Below are 21,313 nucleotides of genomic sequence, written 5' to 3'. Positions count from 1 at the left end.
AGCCCAACAAAAACAAGAAGTGCATCATCTTACAACAATCATGGACACAAACTGGGATCAATGGGACAATAAGCTAACACAGACAGATATACCACACCACCCATCAAGTGAACATGGTGTTATAGTGTACCACATGCATGCACATGCACAATTCTGACAAGTGACAGGTCAAAAAAAGGAGGACAAACCACCAAGGTGCACTCAAAACAAGCTCTGGAACAAGAATCCACCTTGCAGCACGTGACAGACACACAACTAATGCATACTACACTTGCAACACACATCTGAATGTATCACACAATGCCAAACAAATCACACACAATGCCATGCAAATAGAACATCACACACAGAGTATCTATCAGCTGTAAGAGACAACACAGGACAAACACTGCACACATCCACATCAAACACACATCAGATGCACATGCCAATCTATCACATTGCAAACACAGATGTACATCAGGGGATGCACACCAAGCAATTACAAGGCAACAAACACTCACAGCACTGCATGCACAACAAGCAGTGTGTGCACACCAAACATACCCGTTCAACACAGATCTGAGTGCCACACCATGAACCCCCACAACACAAATCACCATAGCACACAGACAACATCACACTCAGGAAGGGAAGAAGTACCTCAGCAAACACACATACAGCTCACCCATCACCCACAGATGCACAAGTCTGGGACACCCAGGTGAAAACAACATGACCAGAGGACTGTTCAGCACAAACAGTTGAACTGCATATGAGCAACCATGACTGCAAAACAGTACAAGAAAATCACATATAACCAATTTGGAAACTGCCCTGAGTGCTACATTGGTCCTGTACACAGATCAGCACCAAAAAGCATAGTGGAACAAATAAAGTAGTGGGGAGGCGCACACACTGGCAACCCAAGGGAATAGCTGACATGAGAATGAAGTGGTGTGTACGTCAGTAGTAGACATGGCAGGAGTGCACCATACACAAATAGATGGTGTGATCACTTACAATGGATAGACATCAGAAGCACAGATAGGTGATGGTATGACTACATATCACACATGCCATAACGGATACAAAAATGTCCAAGTGACAGCAATGCAATGCGTGAGAAAACACACCCACAATGTCAGTGTGAATGAGCAGGTCTACACAGTGTGCACAAACAGCATCAAGACGCATGGCTTATCAACAAAACACAAAACTGACTTACCTGTCATACATTCTGCATACTCACAATTGGCACCAACAAGTAGGAGTCCCCCAGATGTGCAAGGACACAGCCGCACAGTGCACAGCCTACAACTCCCACATGTGCACACAATCACAAGCACAGGGAGGACTAATCAAACTAACAGGCACACAACTCCTGGTTGACACATGTGTGTAGTTGCCATTGCAGGGGCACACACACATCAACACTACTGACAATGCCACCCCCTCCACACTGCACACTTCATGACCACCCAAGTGCACACATTTAAATTTACCTATGTGACTAGGATGACTGGCTATCACAAGATGACCATACACCAACACTGCTGTGCACACATCAACAAAGATCACACAGACATGATGGTCCCTGGCCAGCCTGCCAGCAATCCTGTGGATATAACCCCACTCTGTGCTGGCAGTGCATCCGAACATGACATGTGTACAATGTAGCTAATATGACCATAGAATGATTTGGCGGACAGTAGGCCATCACAAACAACCATCATTGCACCCCCAAGCCTCAGAGTCAAGAAAAACTGAAGTGCCTGTCACCTCTGCTAAACCGTGTAAATGAGAAAAAAGAGAATGCCAATGTTAAAATGGCATACAGAGCATGTGTCCCGTTAAACCATACCCACACAGAAAACCCTTTATTTAACAAGTACACAGACAAAGCAGACATCAGGAGTAACTGTCTTTATTACATATCACAGAGATAGGCATCAAAAGTAGACAAGCTCCAGACCAGTGTCCAGTCCAAAGTGCAGAGTAGGTACATGAGATCCTGTGCAGGGAAGGGGCAAACACAGCAATAAACAGCAAGGCCAGTGGCCAGTCCAAAGTGAAGAGTAGGTGCATGAGATCCTGCACAGGGAAGGGGCAAACACAGCAAAGAACAGCAAGGCCAGTGTCCAGTCCAAAGTGCAGAGTAGGTACATGAGATCCTGTGCAGGGAAGGGGCAAACACAGCAATAAACAGCAAGGCCAGTGGCCAGTCCAAAGTGAAGAGTAGGTGCATGAGATCCTGCACAGGGAAGGGGCAAACACATCAATGAACAGCAAGGCCAGTGGCCAGTCCATAGTGCAGAGTAGGCACATGTGTGCATGAAAGGATGCACAGGGAATGTGTGAGACTGTACACTGCCATGGTCAGCAACACAGTCAGGGGGATAACAATGGGCAGTCCAGGTAGAGGCATCAGTGGCTTTGGCAGCCGGAGGGCTGCTTGGACCGGGTGGTGTGGTGGCACGTGGAGGTGGAGTCATGCTGCCGTGATACACAGTGCGTGAGGGAGAATGTGGAAGGGTGCCTTTCCACTTCTTGGGGAGTCGAAATGGAAGTTTGGTATTGGGAGGAGTGGTAGGTGGGGCAGCCACAACAGGCACACTCTCCACCAAAGCTGCACCAGGTGCAGCCGTTGGCACTCCCTCTGGGGACCTGCTGGATCCAGAGGTATGCTTGGCTTTACCTTGCCTTTTCTGCTCCACTACCTGTTGAGTAGGTGAACCCCCTACACTGACCTCCTTCCCCTGCTTCACAGGGTTCTGGATGGGAGTTGAGGTTGTGGGTGAATCTGCCTTAGCTGGCTTTTTCTGTGGACCCTTAGCAGGCACTACCTTCACAGCAGGAATGGAGACTGACTGCTTTTCTTTGCTAGACGCTTTTGGGACAGGAGAGTCCTTGGCTGGGGATGCTTTTGAGGCATGTGAGCCTGAGAACTGCTTCTTGGCTTTATGCCCCTGAGTGTCACCTGAAAGGCTTTTGCCTTTGCGCTCTGTGTTAGCTTCGGTTTTTTGTAGGTGATGGTGTTAGCGCACTGGCCCGCTTGGGCTGCTGCTGTTGTGTGCTGCTTGTGCTATATCTTGAGCTTGAGGTCTGTGGTGTGTGGTCACTGTTGTCAGATGTAGCCACTGGCAGGGGGGTGGCCAAAGGGACTGGAGCTGGACTCTGAGACTGTGACAGCTGAATGGCTGCCATCACCATGGGGGACTAAGACTGGACAGTACGGTGTAGTCTACCCATGTCTGAATGAATGCCCTCCATGAAGGCAACTACCTGTGCCAACTTTTTTTGTGGTCAAGGAAGGCATTGAGGAGAGTTGTCTGGCCCACACACAGCTGGCACAAAAGGTCCACACACTCAACACTGAGTGCAGCAGGAGAGACAGGGGCAGGGGCAGCGGTGCCTGGGGTGAAGGACACTCTTCCCTTCTGACTAATGCGAGCATGTGCAGCACTAGTGGAAGTAGCTGGGAGGGGAGGCAGAGTTCCCACTCCCTGTGCCCGCCAACATAGATGTGTCAACGCTGGCGTCAGATGACATTGAGGTTGGTGTCTCTGGCTGTGATTCCTCAAGCAGACTCCTGTCCTGCCTCAAGATGCTGGTCACATCAGTGTCAGTGTGCTCGTGTGTAGCAGTCATGCTTGATGCCTCACCACTGGTGTCCGTCCCCTGTCCTTCTGTGCCCACGGTAGATGCTGCAAGAGACAGAGACTTAGGTTCAGTTCAGTGACATTAACACAAACATCATATGCAAGCAAAGCACTAAATAAGATGAGGATATTCCCATGTTGCACACCACCCTGTGCAGTAACATTGTGCAACCTCAATTCAAAACTCGAATTTTGTGTGTCATCATGCAAACTTGGCATAAGTGACCCATGTGATGACCACACAGCTAAATCGCCTGCCCGTGGCTCTGTGTGACCAGACATACATATCCCTCTGAGCATACCGAGGGCCCTGAAGGGGGAGAAGATGTACTTCCCAACATGTTGCCACAGTCACATCTGGAGGCAGCAGCAGGGGACATCACAGATACAGACTCCAACATATCAGTCCACAATGGCCATGAGCTCATGCCATCCACCATGTCGTACTTTGGGGCACAACTACAGTTGCAAATTGGTGTCAGATGTGTAGTCCTCACAATTCTGATGTCAGGCAATGCACACATTGATGAAAGCACACCAAGATGAGACACACTGTCGTTCCCATCCATGGGATGTCCCTGGCTTCCCCAATCCAGACGATGCCAGAAGGCCACAACCCAGAATGCAATGTCAAGGGCCATTACTTCAATGGCATGAGAAAGTACAGGTAGGGAAAATGCATGACAGCTGCATCCAACACAGAGGCCACTTACAAGCCATTGAAGCACACTAACAACATCACAGAGCTCAGCACTGGCCCAGGCGTGGAATACATGCAGCTACTCACATCCAAAGTCACCCTTCCCAGAATACTCATCCCCAGCTTGCGGCTGATGCTCCTTCAAACGTGCATCCAGCTCAGGCTGTGTCACAGCTATGATGCGGGCCATTAGTGGTGTCATGCTCCTGCGCACCAACCTGTCAGTCCGAGGGAGGAGCCCCAGCATCATCTCTGCTACGTTTTTGCTCAGCCAGCAGATGTCATCCCACCTCTTGTGACAGTGTGTGCGCCATCGGTTAGAGACACCCAGAGCCCGCACCTTGTGTGCAATGGCCTCCACATGGCCTTACGCTGGTGGACTTTGAGCTGCAGGCATGGGAAACAAGAGGGGGAAAAATCAGTGACACAGGGTTATGTCCCACGATCTCTCAGTACAGGAGCATGAAGCTAACACAGCACTACTTCACAGATATATCTAGCAGAGACAAAACAGCATCTCACATAGTACATTAGCATGGGAGAATCCTACAAAAATGCATGCAGGTGTGAGGGTGGCACAGTACCTGCCCATCTCATACACATGAAGGATGCCAGCACAGAAAGCCATGTGTAGGGGGCCCACATCTGCTATCCAGTTTGTGGGTGAGCAAGACATACATTACATTGGAAATTATGTTTTAGGGTAGACTCACTGTGTCTAACACTGTGCAGCCCTCAATGTCCTTGACCTGTGAATGGCTCACTGTGTCAGGGAGGTCACATTTAGGGACATGATCTCACACCCTTCTCACAAGGTCTGTCGTGTGCAATCTACAGGGCTGAGATCGCCCTTTGATGAATAGTCTAGCAGACAACCCATATGTTTCACTCTGTACATTCAGTGATGTGTCCTTGTCAGATTGGGCAGTGACTGTACCGGTCAGGTGGGCTCACACTGAGGTCCAAGGTGGGGCATCAGAAATGTCACATTAAGGGACAATATGAGAGCGTAAACAGTGCTTACACATGCGAGTCCGTACACATGCTGGTGAAAATGGTAGGGGCTCAGTACAAGAGTACAATAATCTGCTGTGTCATAGGTGAATTACCACCAAGAGTGTCACCCTCTGGCATTTCAGTCCTGAGCATAGTGCTGACCTATACATGTTGGCAATTTAGAGTTAGACACACTTCCATCAGTACCGTCTGGACGTAATCCCTTGGTAATGTTACAGATGAGCCTGTGAAGAACATCATGAACCTACACATCTATTCACACTGTCAAGTTCTGTCCTGACTCCTGCTTAACCTACTTGCTGCATCACTGTATGGCTGACAAATTAATACATGCCCCTCCCATTCTGATGTGCAGCCAGGAAAACGTGTGTAATAGGCTACACACCCGTTTCCCCTGGAGTCAGCATGCTTGGCAGGTCATGACACAACCCCACACTCTCAGGCACATGCTGCAGCAGATCAACTTCATATGTGCACTTCATGCACTCTCACTTCCACTCTGAAACACTTACTATGACATCTGGAGCACCAAATAGCCTCCCATACTGTGTGAGCAACTCGTCCACCAGGACCTCCAGCTCCTCGTTGGTGAATGGACGGGCCCTGATCTCCTCAGTCCTCGCCATCACTGGGTCAAGGAGACAGGAACAGTAGCAGTTGGTGGTGAGGGGTGTCAGGCAGCAGTTTTTGTAGACAGGAGCAGCAGCAGTTGGCAGTGAAGGGTGTCAGGCAGCAGTGTCTGGAAACAGGATCAGCAGCAGTGGGTGGAGAGTGGTGTCAAGCAGCAGTGTCTGGAGACAGGAGCAGCAGCAGTTGGTGACGAGGGGTGTCAGACAGCAGTGTCTGGAAGCAGTGGAAAGTGAGGCTCTCTCCCACACATATATAGCCCCCTGGAATAGTTTCAGTGGTTCTAAGCTGCTGCAATTGGTGTTCCAGGTCTGCTTTTTTCAAATGCATCCAATGAGCGGCCCGCGGTGGCGGAGCACAACTACCACGATTTTCAAAATTGCATTTGGCTACGGCGATTTCGGTTCCCATTGGCTGTAAGGGCTTGTGCATTGGCGGTGATACACTGCAGGGGCCAGGCAGTCGCTACCGTGGGCGTGCATATTTCAATTGCATCCAATGACCTGCCCCGCGGTGGGGGAGCAAACCTACCACAATTTTCAAAATTGCATTTGGCTACGGTGAATCCGGTTCCCATTGGCTGTAAGGGCATGGGCATTGGCGGTGACACACTGCAGGGGCCAAGTGATCGCTACAGCGATCTGGCTGCCATACATTGGAGCCAGTGACCGTGATTTGGGTGGTGGAGCATGCCAACCGCCATTCCACTATATGTGTCACTACCGCGAGTGTGGCTTTGCCATTGGCAGTGACTCACCACTGGGGCCAGGCAGTCGCTACCGCAATATGGCTGTCATATGTGGGAGCCAGTGACCGTGATTTGGGTGACGGAGCACTTTGACAGCACCTATGGACACATCATGCTGTGTCATTGGCCAATGGCCAGTTCTCAACAGTGCACAGTAGACACATGATTCATGGCACAAGATTGTGCACACAATGCCAATGTAACATTTACCCCACTGCTGACTACTCATGCCATGTAGGTGTATATGATTGAACACATTGCGATGTACTCACTCACATGTCACTTGTGATATGGCTGGGCATGTACACAGCACAGTGTTGTGATGAACTCTCCAATGGGTTCACATGTCAATGTATGATAGGGCTGAGCAACTCACAGTGATGAATGTGTGACTACACAATGTGCATAATTCACTATCTACTTTGCTTGACTCATGCACACACTTGCTGTTTGCGCACAGACTGTGCTCATTGTGTTGTTGTGTACCTTGTTCGATTTACACAAGAAGGTGTGGCAGGTACAGCAGCTATGTAGGAGAGAGTAGTGTTGCTGTTCCACAACTATGCTGTATGAACTACTCTCAGGGCTGCTCATGCAAGATGTGGCCATATCCCTTTGAGCATTCACATAGTCAGATATTGTTTTGGAGGACAAGTGTATGACTAGTGTAGCTGAAGGTGTCCCTACATTTAAGTTGGGCTGTAAGCTGAACTGTGATGCCAGTCATTGTTGTCGTTGTGTCAGTCAAAGCGTAAGAAGTTGGACACACCTCATGGTGGATTGCATTGACATGTGTCCCCTTTCATCTCACCTAGGAGGTGACCAAATGTGTATCGTCCCTTCACAGTGCTGGCAGACATGGAGGATGAGGAGGTCATATGGAAATTGCATCTGGATCGACCCACCCTACAAGACCTATGTGCTATGTAGGAGCCCCACCTGCGGCCTCGCAGAACACATCCGACTGCTTTCACACCAACATCCAAGGTGATGGCGGCCCTGCATTTTTTTGCTACTAAATCATTCCAGTACACGGTGTTCATTGCAGGTGGGATGTTGCAACTTATGTTCAGCAAGGTGCTAAGTGATGTCCTGTTCGCTATGATGATCTACAAGGACAGATATATCCATTTCCCCAGGAGGCATGAATTGGCGGCTGTGAAGGGTAATTTTTATGCCCTTGGGTACATCCAAAATGTTGTTGGTGCCATTGACTACACACATGTCGGCCTGGTTCCACCACAGGCACGTGGGAACATCTACAGGAAGAGGAAACATTTCCATTCCATAAATGTGCAAGTGGTGTGCCAGGTGGATATGATCATCCCACACGTCTGTGCCAAATTTCCAGGCTCGGCCCAAGACTCGTACATCATGTGTAACAGTATTGTGCCACAGCTGATGGCTAATCTGCTTCCGGAGCATGCATGGATTGTGGGTGAGTACGCAGAGTCAATTAGCATGCTGTGTGTGTGACATGCTGTCCTCTGCCACAGTTATATTACAAAGTTGGTCTGTGTATCTCACACCTAGGTGACTCTGCATACCCCAACCGTCCTTGGTTGCTGAGCCCACTGCAGAATCCTAGGACCCCAAGTGAAGTCCTCTACCATGAACCCCATGGGAGGACCCGTCGTGGGGTGGAGCGTACTTTTGGTCTCCTGATGTCAATGTTTCGCTGCCTGGACAAGACTGGAGGTGCACTGATGTACTCACCCAAAAATGTGTGTCATATTGTAGTTGCATGCGGCATGCTCCACAACCTTGCCTTGCTTCTGGACGTGATGAGCAATCGAGTCCCCCACCTGAAAACCAACCCATGTCCAGTGATGAGGAAAGTGGAGAGGAGAAAGGTGTTGACCTGTGTCAACAACTCATCAAGCGCTACTTCACTTGAAGGTGAGTGACAATGTACAACGGGGCCATTGTCTGCTGATGTCGTTGTTTGTGAGAAGGTCTATATGAGCTGTGTGACTGCAGCCTGTTGTTGACTCAGTGCTGGGCGCCAATGTTTCCGGGACAGGGTAGTTTGGCACAGATACAGGATGGGATGTCGGTGTCGGTACTGTTGATCATAGTAATGGGTGTAGATTGGAGTACCTTGATTAAAAGTGTTGTGTGATGTCTGTGATGCCACCGCTTGACTAGTGACTATTGTTCTGTTTTCCTAGGTCCCTTCAGCGTCTCCTTGCCTACAAACAATCTGTGCTCCTGGTACATTGTAATCATGGTGAACATTACACATCCTGTGATAAACACGGAGCAGACACAACGACATAGGCGTGTAAGGAGTGTTTATTTACAATGGGTACATGTGACAGGGGAGTGAATATTTACAAAATGGTGAATTGTGAAGCAATGAGTTGTCAGTGATGGTAGATGAGACAATCGAGTAGTCACCACATTGATGTGGTGACCCAGTAGAACAGACGGATGCCATTAACACGGCAGTTTGGGGAAAGAGAGTCAACAAAGTCAATGGCAAGTTGAAGAGGGCTGCCATCATGGCTGGCTCCTTAACTGTTGTTTGGCAGGTGCTTTGCCACGGGTTCCTCCTTTGGATTTCTTCAGGCGGCCCCTTGGTCGTTTGGCAGGGGGTCCTCTGCTGCAGGGCCAGTGGGGTCTGAGGAGTCCCCCTCTCCATGCCCGCAGGGGAGGATGTGGAACTGTCATCCTGCGGGCCACCGGAGAGAGGTGGAGGTGTTGGTTGTGCAGCAGGCCTGTCCCTCAGAACCGCCACTAGCTGGTCCAAGAGGTCCACGATTTGGCTCATGCTGGTGTCTATGGACCTCAGCAGCAGGCGGAGCTCACGGTAATCTTCCTTAGCCTGGCTCGTTTGTCCCTGGGCCCGTTCATAGGCCCCAAGGACTCTGGTGATGTTGTCCAGGGCTTCGGTCCCAGTGTCCTGTTGGCTTAGAGTTCCCCTTGCCCTCCCACCTGCCCTGCTGTCACGGACCTGTTGCCTCACCACTGTAGGTTCCCACCTACTCTCCCTGCCCTTCTCAGTTGGGGGGGTGGGGTGGTCATGCTCTGGGGCAGGGAGAGTGTTGCAGGCAGCACTGGTGGTGGTGGTGGTGGTGGAGGCCGCAAAGGTCGTTCCAGCAGGGGTCAGCTTATTTGTTGTTGTTGCTGATGTGGTGGTGGGGGGGACAGTGGGGCCCTGGACCTGTTGCGGTCTGGTATACCAGATGGGCCGGCTTCAAGCTCCACATCCTCGAAATCCAGGGAGTCAGAGAGTCCATGTTCCGGGGGTGGAGACTGGCTCTGTAGGTTGATGTTGTCATCCTCTGCAGTCAGTTGTTGGTCACCTGTGAGACAGAGGGGAAATGGTCATTGACGTGCACCCCTCAAGCTTGGTTTTTGCTGTATCTTATTTACAGGTTATGCAACACACAGTTACATATTTAGTTCATTGTATGTCTGCACAGTAATGTGCATTATGACATGATGTGGAGGTACATACATTAATTTTCCATGATGTGACATGTCAATGGATAGCATGCCCCACGTGAAGATTTTGTGATTACGATTAAAGGTTGTCATCTGACAACTGGAGGCAATACAACTTGATATGAAGCATCTTTGATGATTACTCTGCCTGGCAGGCGTTACATCTGCGCATGAACTAGCCATTGGCATCTCATGCATACCTTTGTCATGTCCTAGGCTTTGATTCATTTGTTCAACAGACCATGCTTGTTTTGTTTTCATATGGTCCTTCACGCTCAGCCCCCATGGAATTTACAGATAGCATTCAGTGTTGTGCATGTTTGTGCCCAGATTTGCTTCAACATGGGATTTGGTGAGTCACACTTCTGTTTCTGCAACAGTTACGTACGCTTAGCTGTCTGCACACTGTAAATTGATATATTGTATCTGTGTCAATTTTGGTGGGATGTGAGGGTGTGTGTTGTCATATGGCTCCATGCTTTTTGCGAGGAATGGTGGGGTGTGTGCACTGTCTACTTACGTATTCTGTTGTCACATTGGGGTGGACTTTCCGGCACATGCTTCTGGGTGTGTGTTTGTGTGCTTCATCCTGCTCAGGGTTGGGACAGGGGTGCCTGGTGGGAGTTGTAATGCAGGCCTCCCACCCCCAAACACCCCTCCCTGTGAATATGGGACCTACCTGTTAGGTGATGGTGTGGCTACAACATGCTTCTGGATGGGAGGGGGAGTGCTCCATGGTGCTGAGATGTGGAACAAGGGGGCCGGGGGGAATTGTAGTGTAGGCCTCCCACTCACAGACACCCCTCCCTGTTAAGATGGCTACCTAGCTGTTAGTTTGGTTGTTGTATTACAATGGCTGCCACATGCTTATGGGTGGGGGGAGTGCTCCATCATGCTCAGTGGTGGGACAGTGGTGCCTGTTGGGAGTTGTAGTGCAGGCCTTCCACCCCCAAACACACCTCCCTGTAAATATGGCTACCTACCTGTTAGTTTGGTTGTTGTAACACAATGGCTGCCACATGCTTCTGGGTAGGGGGAGTGCTCCATCCTGCTCAGAGGTGGGAAAGGGCTGCCTGGTGGGAGTTGTAGTGCAGGCCTCCCACCCCATCACCCCTCACTGTGAAGATGGCTATCTACCTGTTAGGTGAGGGTAAACAATGCAATGGCTGCCACATGCTTCTGGCTTGGGGGGAGTGCTCCATGGTGCTGAGCTGTGCAACAAGGGGGCCTGGTGGGAGTTGTAGTGCAGGCCTCCCACTCACAGACACCCCTCCCTGTTATGATGGCTACCTACCTGTTAGATGAAGGTGAGCATTGCAATGGCTGCACATGCTTCTGGGTGGGGGGTGCTACATCCTGCTCAGGGGTGGGACAGGGGTACCTGGTGGGTGTTGTAGTGCAGGCCTCCCACCCCCAAAATGCACTCCATGTGAAAATGGCTATCTACCTGTTAGGTGAAGGTGAGCAATGCAATGGCTGACATATGGTTGTGGGTGGAGGGGTGCTCCATCTTGCTGAGCTGTGGAAACAGGGGGCCTGGTGGGAGTTGTAGTGCAGGCCTCCCACTCACAGACACCCCTCCCTGTTATGATGGCTACCTACCTGTTAGGTGGAGGTGGGCAATGCAATGGCTGCCACATGCTTCTGGGTGAGGTGGGAGTGCTCCATCCTGCTCAGGGGTGGCACAGAGCTGCCTGTTGGGAGCTGTAGTGCTGGCTGCCCGTACACATGCAACCCTGGGAATGTTGCACGCTACCTTTGGGGTGATTTAGATGGAGTGGATGTTACATCTGTGAGAGCAGTGTTGGGAATTGTGGTGCATATGAATGGACTTGGGACTAAGAGGTATAGCTTTGTGGTTGTGCAAGACAGTACATGGCAGTGTAATGGTTTACATTTGTTTGTCCTTACCAGCCTGCACTCCCCCCGGCTATACCTGTGAGACTCTCTGGATGCAGTATGGCAAGCACCTTTTCCTCCCATGCAGTGAATGTTTTTGGTGGAATGTGAGGGCCAACGCCAGTCCTGAAGAACCAGAACCAATTGGGCCTGGCGGCACAGGGTTCGCCTTAATCTCCTGGGTTCTCCTGCTTCAGCTAACAGAGACACGGGGACACTCTGTCGGCGTAAAAGATCAGATTTTATTAGCTGCAGCTAGTACAGTTGTCCTAGAAGTACACACGGTATGTTCTCAGGAGACTGCCACTTCACTCCGTGGCGCACAATATTTTATAGTACATAGGTGACATGTACATTAACGAAGGACACACCTAAAACATACATGAAAAACCAGTAGGAATAGTCTGAAAGAAAGTCAGAGCCAATAGAAAAAGTCAGAAAACAAAAGTATCGAGTAACTCGAAGAAGCCTCTCCTCCAACTGTGTTTGCCACCCCTCCCACAGGTTAAGGTATTAACATGTCTGTAGCTGGCTTGCAGGTGGCGAGATACGTTTGTGTGTTTTGGAGGACAGTTGTGAAACGAGAGAATACGAGCGGAGGACAGCGAAGGCCAGAAGATAAGATAAAGTCAGGAGAGAATAGTGTGAACCAACAGATAGTTAAGACAGGGATTTGGAAAACCAGACAGGGATTAGTGTACTCAACCAGTCTCTAACACCAGCTTCCTAAACAGAGGCACAAGGCTATTTTGACACAATATTGAAGGAAAAAAACTGAAAAGACTTCGTTCGTCGTGCTGCCTGAGTGCGGGCAACACAAAATGCCGGCGGAGCACAAAATGGCGGCTCAATGCGATCGTGATCGAAAATCGAATTTCCTCAGACCCTCCTTTTGCCAGAACTCAGGCAAGATACACAGACTCATGTTAATCTGAGTCGATGTCGATGGCCATGAGGTCATCGAGTTGTTGCTGTAACATCATTCTGATATTCTCTGTTCTTTGTGTCTTAGGTTTTGGGATGCACATAGTAGCACAAAGGTCGCAGATGGCGGGACCACAGTGCATACAAAGACAACAAGAGAAAACGATGGCTAAAACCATACCAAGGAATGTTAGCACTTTCCAACCCCATTTGGACAGTTGTCCCCAAAACCATCCCAATAACGACCAATCTCCTTCGTCCTGATGAATCGACTCAGAGATTATATGTAATTTAGAAATAGCCTGGTATACTGTCGGAGCGTCATCAGGTATATAAATACAGCAACTCGATTTGATCAATTTACAGACTCCACCACGATCTGCAGTAATAACATCTAAGGCAACTCGGTTCTGTAAAGTCATAAGACGATCCGCCTGTAGTTCCACTGTAATATTACTTAAAGCTCCTACAGTGATGTCTATGGTAGTCTCTACAACACGAACCAGTTGTCTCATATTCCTGCTGTTTGCCATAGGACCCCAAAAAGGAAGAAATCCTTTTAGGAAGTCTCCTCCCTCTTGACCTGCTGTGTCTTTGGAATCAATAATTCCTCTGCCATATCTGTTTTTATGGAAATTTGAAGAAGCAGTGTATGTAGGGGGAAGAAGAAAAGCTATATAGCAAGTTCCAGAAAAACCAGTCGGCAACCACGTATAGGCTCTATCGTGATAGATGAAATACGTGCCCTGAGATGGCACTAACGGCGGGGAATTCTGAGAGGAGTGGATGTAAATATGGGAACAAAAGCTTTTTCTCTGTTCGGGGTCAGTAGTTTGGCCATTTATTTGCAAACAGAAATTGCCTTGATGAGGTACAGTCCAAATTGGTGGAGATTTTCCTTGTTTAACCTTATCACTAAGGCTTGTGATATAATGAGTGACATTAGTATATGCTTTTCTCTCATCAACAGAAATTTTACTATTTTCCATGATTTTAGCCATAGCTACCATTCCCTTTATCAATGAATTATGACTGAAATCTGGTCCACCAATATAAGAACTGACAGGTCGTTTAAATCGGCTTTGATAGGCGTTAGAGAAATTACAAAATAAGCCCAAGCAGAACCTTCATAAGAGAACGGAAGAACTAAATATGGCATTCCTTTTTCTGTGGTATGAGGCATTAGTCCACACACCCAACAATCGGTTGTATTAATTACTAATTGGTGTTGGTGTAATAATTGAATAAACGAATTATTGTAATATTCGATTCTTCTAATGTGTTCATGTTGAGGAAGTGTATGAAACAGATGCAGAGAGATAGTAGACTAAGAAGGCACAGAGATAGAAGAAGGGACAACTTTTTGCTGCATAGCGTAAACAATCCATCCTATACACGCCAATAAAATACACAATAATATAAAAACACATAAAGTTATACCACAACGACTGTATATTATTTTACAATGATTGTCTTTCATTTTGTTCTTTCTCTCTCTTTCGCCTAATGTAGTTTCCATCTTCTAAATGGAGGCTCACAGCAATCTTCCTTAATCACTTGGTCACGATTGTCTGCCGTCCTATGACACTGCAAGTCCTGCAGGCCTATTGCCACTACTCAGGTCACAACCAAGACTCCTACCGTGACCCTGCAACCGGGATAGAAACTACATAGAAGAGAGAATCTCAAGTTTTCTTCTTCAGTCTGGGTCTTAAATCGTAATGAGCCTTATCAGGTACAGTCTGATCCTGAAATAATGTTCGTGGATTTGTGGTGTTCAGACGAAAATGTGATGGTACAGCTTCTTGGAGAATGTGCCGTTTTCTTTTTCCGACAATGTTCCATTCAAGCGTGCATCACCAAAGGTATAAATCGTGGAACCTTCTCGCTTTCAGAGTCACTTATACCCTTATGGACCCACTGATCAAAGGGCAAAGGCAAAGGAACCTTCTTGCAGTGCACGCCATGAATCCAGTTCTTCTTTCCTTCAACCTTCACTGCTGTACGAGTAGTTAGGAGAACCTGACGGGGTTCTCTCCAGCGAGGCTCCAAATTCTTCATCCTTTAGAAATTCTTCACACAAACCCAGTCACCTGGTTGGATGGAATGACCTGAGTCTTTGGAGGCCTCTGGCAAAAGCGCTTTGAACCTGTTGATGGAGAACACGCAATTTAGTTGTGAGGTCGTGCAAATAATCAATCAACATTGGGTATGGCAAGTCGGAATACTTCTTAGGGCGAGGGACTCCCCACATATTAGCTGGGCGGCCAAAAACTATCTCATAAGGGCTAAGTCCCAAACGAGAATGCACAGCTGTTCTGGTGGATAGAAGAGCCAAAGGTAGTGCATCAGGCCAACTAAGGCCTCTACTGGCCTGTACTTTAGCAAGTTTGAGTTTTAAAGTGCCATTATAACACTCTACTAGACCCGCTGACTGTGGATGGTTTGCCGCATGGAACTTCTGTTTTATACCAAGACCTGCACAAACTTTTTGCATGACTTGGCCCACAAATTCACTCCCATTGTCACTCCAGACAATGCGCGGCAAACCAAATCTAGGGAAAAACTCTTTTAGAAGTACTTTGGCTGTAGATAAAGCAGTATTGTCTTTCAGGGGGTAAGCCTCTATCCATCTGGAAAAGGCACATACCACCACTAGAACATATTTGAGATTGTTGCATCGTTCCATGTGAATGTAATTGATTTGCAACACTTCAAGTGGATAGGTCGGAGGAGCAAAGTGACCTGCTGAAGTTGGGGTTCCCTTTCCCGGATTGTACATTAAGCAAATAATGCAATGTTTCACTACATTGTCTTCACACTTTGGGAATCCTTCATTTTGCTATACTGGAGCCAGAAGCTTGCATATTCCTTTCGCACTTAGGTGGGCTGGACCATGCGCCATAGTAACTACAGGTAGTACATAGGCATCTGGTAACAGCCAACGTTGGTGCTCGGACAATTCTACCCAACATCCCATCTCATCTAACATTGCTGTACTTTCTTTCCGCCTACTTAATTCTTTCTCTGTAGCCTCTTCTTGAATTGATTTCACACTTTCTACTGTATCCTCATACATTCCTCTTTCTCTGACCCAATTTGCAGAGCCCGCAACATACATGCGACTTGTAGCATCTCTGGCTGTCTTTTTCGCTATCTCATCCGCAAATGCATTCCCGCGACCAACATCATCAGTAATCTTCTTATGTGCACTACACTTCACAATTGCTATCTGGGTAGGCAAAGCAAGTGACTCAAGAAGGTCAGTTACCAACTGACCATGTTGTATCTTAGTGCCGTGGGAAGTAAGGAATCCCCTTTCTTTCCACAAACGTCCAAAATTGAACGCCACACCAAAAGCGTATTGGCTACCGGTGTACACGTTCACTCTTTTTCCTTTGGATAACACACACGCTCTGGTTAAGGCTATCAGTTCAGCTGCCTGAGCTGAGTTATGTCTGATGCGTGCTGTTTCCACGACTGTATGCAAGGTAGTAACAGCATAGGCTGAAGTTGTCTCTCCATTAGGAAGCTTAAAACAAGAACCATCTACCCATAGCGTTCCATCCGGATTCACTAATGGCGTATCTGTTAAGTCAATTCTACCTTTTGTCTCTTCCTCAGTACGAAAGAAACAATCATGTTGTTCCTGAACACCTTTCTCTTCTGGAAGAGGCAACAAAGTAGCTGGATTTAAAGTATTACATCGTTTGATATGCACGTGACTAGCCAAAAGCGTCAGCTCATATCCAGACAAACGAGCACTCGTAAGATGCTGTGTTTTTGTTCTGTTTAGCAAAGTATCCACTGCATGTGGTACCATAACAATGAGAGTATTATCGAGCACCACTCCAGCAGACTGTCGAATAGAAATTGCTGCTGCTGCTGTCACTTTAAGACAACTAGGCAATGCTTTAGCTACTGGATCTAACGTAGCCGAAAAATAGGCACATGGTCGCTGTTTATCTGCAAATCATTGTGTTAAGACTGACAACGCACAACCTTCTCTTTCATGAACATAGAGCGTAAAAGCTTTACTGTAATCAGGAGTACCTAGTACAGGAGCAGAACATAGAGCAGTACGTAAGTCAGTAAAACTCCTCTGACATTCGTCAGTCCATGGAAGGGGCTGAGGTGTATCTTTCAAAGTGAGTGCCAGCAAAGGTTTAGCCAACAGAGAGAAGTTAGGGAACCACTGCCTACAATAGGAAGTAATGCCCAGAAAGGCACGTACCTCTCTTTGTGTGGATGGCACAGACATTTGCGCAATTGCTTGGATACGTTCTGGGGTTAATCGTCTTCCCTCCTTTGATAAGAGATGACCCAAGTAGGTAACCTCTCGACGAACATATTGTAGCTTAGAAGGTGAAACCTTATGATTAAGATTGGATAAGTGTCGCAACAATGCAACCGTCACATTCTTACATATATCCTCTGAATCAGCAGCGATTAACAAATCATCCATGTACTGAATGAGAGCAGCACCAGACGGCAAGGAAAAAGCATCAAGATGACATTTCAAAGCTTGACTATAAATAGAGGGACTTTCACAATAGCCTTGAGGTGCGCGCTTGAACCGGAAGGTTCGGCCTCCAAGAGAGAAGCCAAAAATATCCCTACTTTCTTCGGCGATGGGAATACTAAAGAAAGCATTTTTTAGATCGATAACAGAAAACCAAACCGCTGTAGAAGGTATCATTGTCAACAGCGCAGTGATATCTGGGACAACAGGAAACTGTGGTACAACAATTTTGTTTACCTCCCGAAGATCAAGTACAAAGCGATAAACAGGAGGCTGAGAAGGATCAGTGCGTTTAAGAACAGGAAGAATAGGGCTATTACATATGTTACCTCTCGTTTCCTCGACCACATCTTTCTGAATCAAGTCATGAATGATTTCCAGAAGCGCTCTTTCACCTTCAGTGGAAATTCTATATTGAGGAACACGTGGCAATTCAGCATTGGGCTTGAGAGTGACAACATAAGGTGGAATTTCAAGAAAACCAACATCATTTTGACCCGTAGCTCAAAGCGTTGTAGGAAGAGAGAGCAATTCAGGTGGGAATTGATCTTTAGACAAATACATTGGAGAAGTCAGTTTTTGTCCTAAAGTGAGATATACACCAGAAGGAGAACAAGATATTGTGGCATGCAATCTTTTTAATAGATCCAAGCCCAATAGATTCTCACCGCAACCATTTGTTAAGAGAAGCGGAACTTCTAAATCATAAGGGCCTATTGAAATAGGCAAAGGGCAAGAAACCGGATTACGAACTGGGGCGCCAGAAAAACCTACAGATACATTTGTTAAGCCAGACAAAGGTGCCCCAGGGAGTTTTGAATGAATGATAGAACTTCTCATCGCACCAGTATCTAAAAGAAATGGCTCTGAAACACCCATTGTAGTGACATTAACATAATGTCCATTCTGATCTACTGGAATCGACACAACTCCCTTACTTTGTCCATGGCTGTCCTAGTTAGCATGAAGACTTTCATTCTCGCCTTCAACATAACAATCCTCATTGTAATACTGTGTAGACTGAGCGTTTTGCTGATCAAAGTAGTTCACGGAATTAGAAGGAGGAAGGGAACGCTGTTCTTGGGTCAACATACCTCGACCTCTACCCCTGTTTGCTGACTGGAGGCCAACACGACCTCGTGGAGCAGATAGTGTCCCATTGCGCTGCAATAAAACCGGACAACTATTCTTAAAATGACCTTCCTCTCTACAATAGGCACATTGATTAGGACCTAACAAAGGTCGTGGAATATATGGCTCAGGCTTTTGATACACCCTTTGAAACTGTGGAGGTTGTTGAAACTGGGGCTGAGCATAACGAGGTGGATAAGCCTGTTGCACGAGAACCTTAGTTTTTAATTCTTTAGTCTTTTTCTCTTGCTTATCTTTTTCTTCTTTATCTCTATTTTCATAATATTGAGCAGTAGCCAATATCTGGGCTGAAGAAGAAACAGCCCATGAACTTTCAGAGTCTTTCAGCTTATGCGACAGCTCGGGAATCAAATTAAATACGAACTTATCTACAAATAATCGCTGTCCAACCTCCGTAGTCATGTCCTGACCACTGTGATCAATGAATGTCTCCTCAAAACGAGTGAAGAAATCGGAGACACTCTCATCTTTCTTCTGTTTACACGCGGCTAGTTTATCCCAGTTAACTCTCAAGGCAGGCATCATCGTTTTCATTACTGTAATAATCCTACCAGGGAGTTCTGAAATCATAGCATCAGGCTTCGCACCACCCACTTGGTCTCTATCTGTGGCAATTATAGCATCCCAGTTTCCACCTAATTCTTGGGCATGATTCTCTTTACGAATCCTAGCCCATAATGCTTGTGGAACTACATTCCCCATCAACATATCGATATCTGCTAAATTCATGATGCAGGCATCAACAGTTTGTGACTATTCTTTATAATAAACTGCAGGGTTTTTACGAGGATCCGGTAGAGACTGTTTAAGGGCCAAAACTTCAGATCTTTTCCAGGGGACATGTACCCATATTCGTTGGAAGTGAGCAGGAATAGCTGGATTAGCACCTACTGCTGCAACCTCTTCTCTCCATACCGGAGGAACCTCTCTCATTGGGTAATTTTTCAGTGTCAACCTAACTGAGGGATCGGAATCAAGAAAAGTCTGTAAGGTAAATAAGGTTCTAAAGGAAACAAGTGTCTTTACAGCGTCCTCAACCTTAGAACCCACAATGAGTCCCTTATCTAAATTAGCCTGAATATCTAACAGACCCTGAGGAACCGAACCCAAGTCCATATCCTCCCAACCTTTAACAAGAGTATCACACATAGCATTGAAAACATATCTCTGCGTAGGCGCATTCCACTGTGAGAAGGTAGGCATAATGTCGGGTACACTATACCGAGGACCCTTCTCAATCCCTTTGCGAGCGAGAGAATCCAACCTTTCTCGTTCTTCGGAAGCTGGTAACTGACTACGAGACTGTCTTCGAGAAAATGCCGGAGACACATTTAACGCCTCAAAGAAAGGAGATAAAAGACCAGAGACCGTTTCTGTGAGTCGTTTATGCATAGACGGAGAATTGGACATAAGGATAGGGGACAAGGTATTAGGCGAATTAGCTGAAGAGAAATCAGTAATTACCGGGGGAGCAGAGGGTGAAGAAATGAAGGTAAAGGAATCGAAGGCAAAGCTGGCAGAGGCGGCAATACTTGAGGCAGATGTGGAAGAGCCAGAGCAAGCGGAGGTGCAACTGGCGGCTGAACAGGCTGTAACAACGGGGGTGCATTAGCACCTTGTACATAGGGCGGAGGCAATCTCAGTAGGTGAGACATCAAGGGATCTTCCTCTAAATCCTTTCTTTTATCAGAAGGGGAAGCTGGCAACATCAGATAGCATTTATCTATTGCCATACGATGCTGTCTCTCTGAAATCTCCATCGCATTATCAACTTCATCATCTTTAAATTGCTGAGCAGCCTGTATAATTGTCATACCCTGTGTTTTCCTATCTCGTTTTTCTTGCTTAATTTTTCTCTGTTTGGCTTCCTTACGCCAAAGGCGGAAAGAGTCAAACATTGCCGGCCGGGCTTTTCTTTTAAATAAAATAGTTTCCAAATTATCTAGTATGTCGGGCTCAAAGCTACCATTTTCTGGCCATTTTAAAACACCATCATTCTTCGTGTATCGGATCCATGCCTCGTTAAAGGCAATGGGGCCAACACCATGTTTAGAAAAGAGCTCATAAGTGGGAGTTCCAACCGAAGGAATCGGACAAGAGTCCTCCAGCCGGGAATCCCTATTACAACCAAAACAACAAAGTTTCTTAAACTTAGTCAGACCAGGCATCGTTATTTCACTGGACTGTTCACAAACATCAAGGGGGTTAACTCAATTAACACAGCACAAATGTACTTACCCCTAGGCTTCGGTTATTGCAATACCCGAATCAAAGACCCAAAGAACCTAAGAACCAAAGAACAAAAGAACCAAAGAACCTAAGGACCAAAGAACCAAAGAACCAAATGTGGGAGCGACCCACCAATACTTAACTAAGATGTCTTCTTACACCAACAGAGGCCCGTCTATCGTCTCGCTTTACCATACATCACCAAAAAGAGGGCCAAGGCAGGGCGGCAGTCAGGGCAGCAGTCGTCAGTAGCCGTCAGGAAGGAGTAACCACGCGGCAAAAGACCTTCGGACCACTTTCGACATACAGGGGTCGCTTGACGTGGCTCGCGATTCCTCCAGAATTTTCTTGCTGGGTTCCTCACGACCTTCAGGCAGAACCACTACCTCTGAAACCGCCCCACT

Source organism: Triturus cristatus, chromosome 6, assembly GCF_964204655.1.
Source record: "Triturus cristatus chromosome 6, aTriCri1.1, whole genome shotgun sequence".
In the NCBI taxonomy this organism is placed as follows: Eukaryota; Metazoa; Chordata; class Amphibia; order Caudata; family Salamandridae; genus Triturus; species Triturus cristatus.
This window is presented reverse-complemented; position numbering follows the sequence as displayed.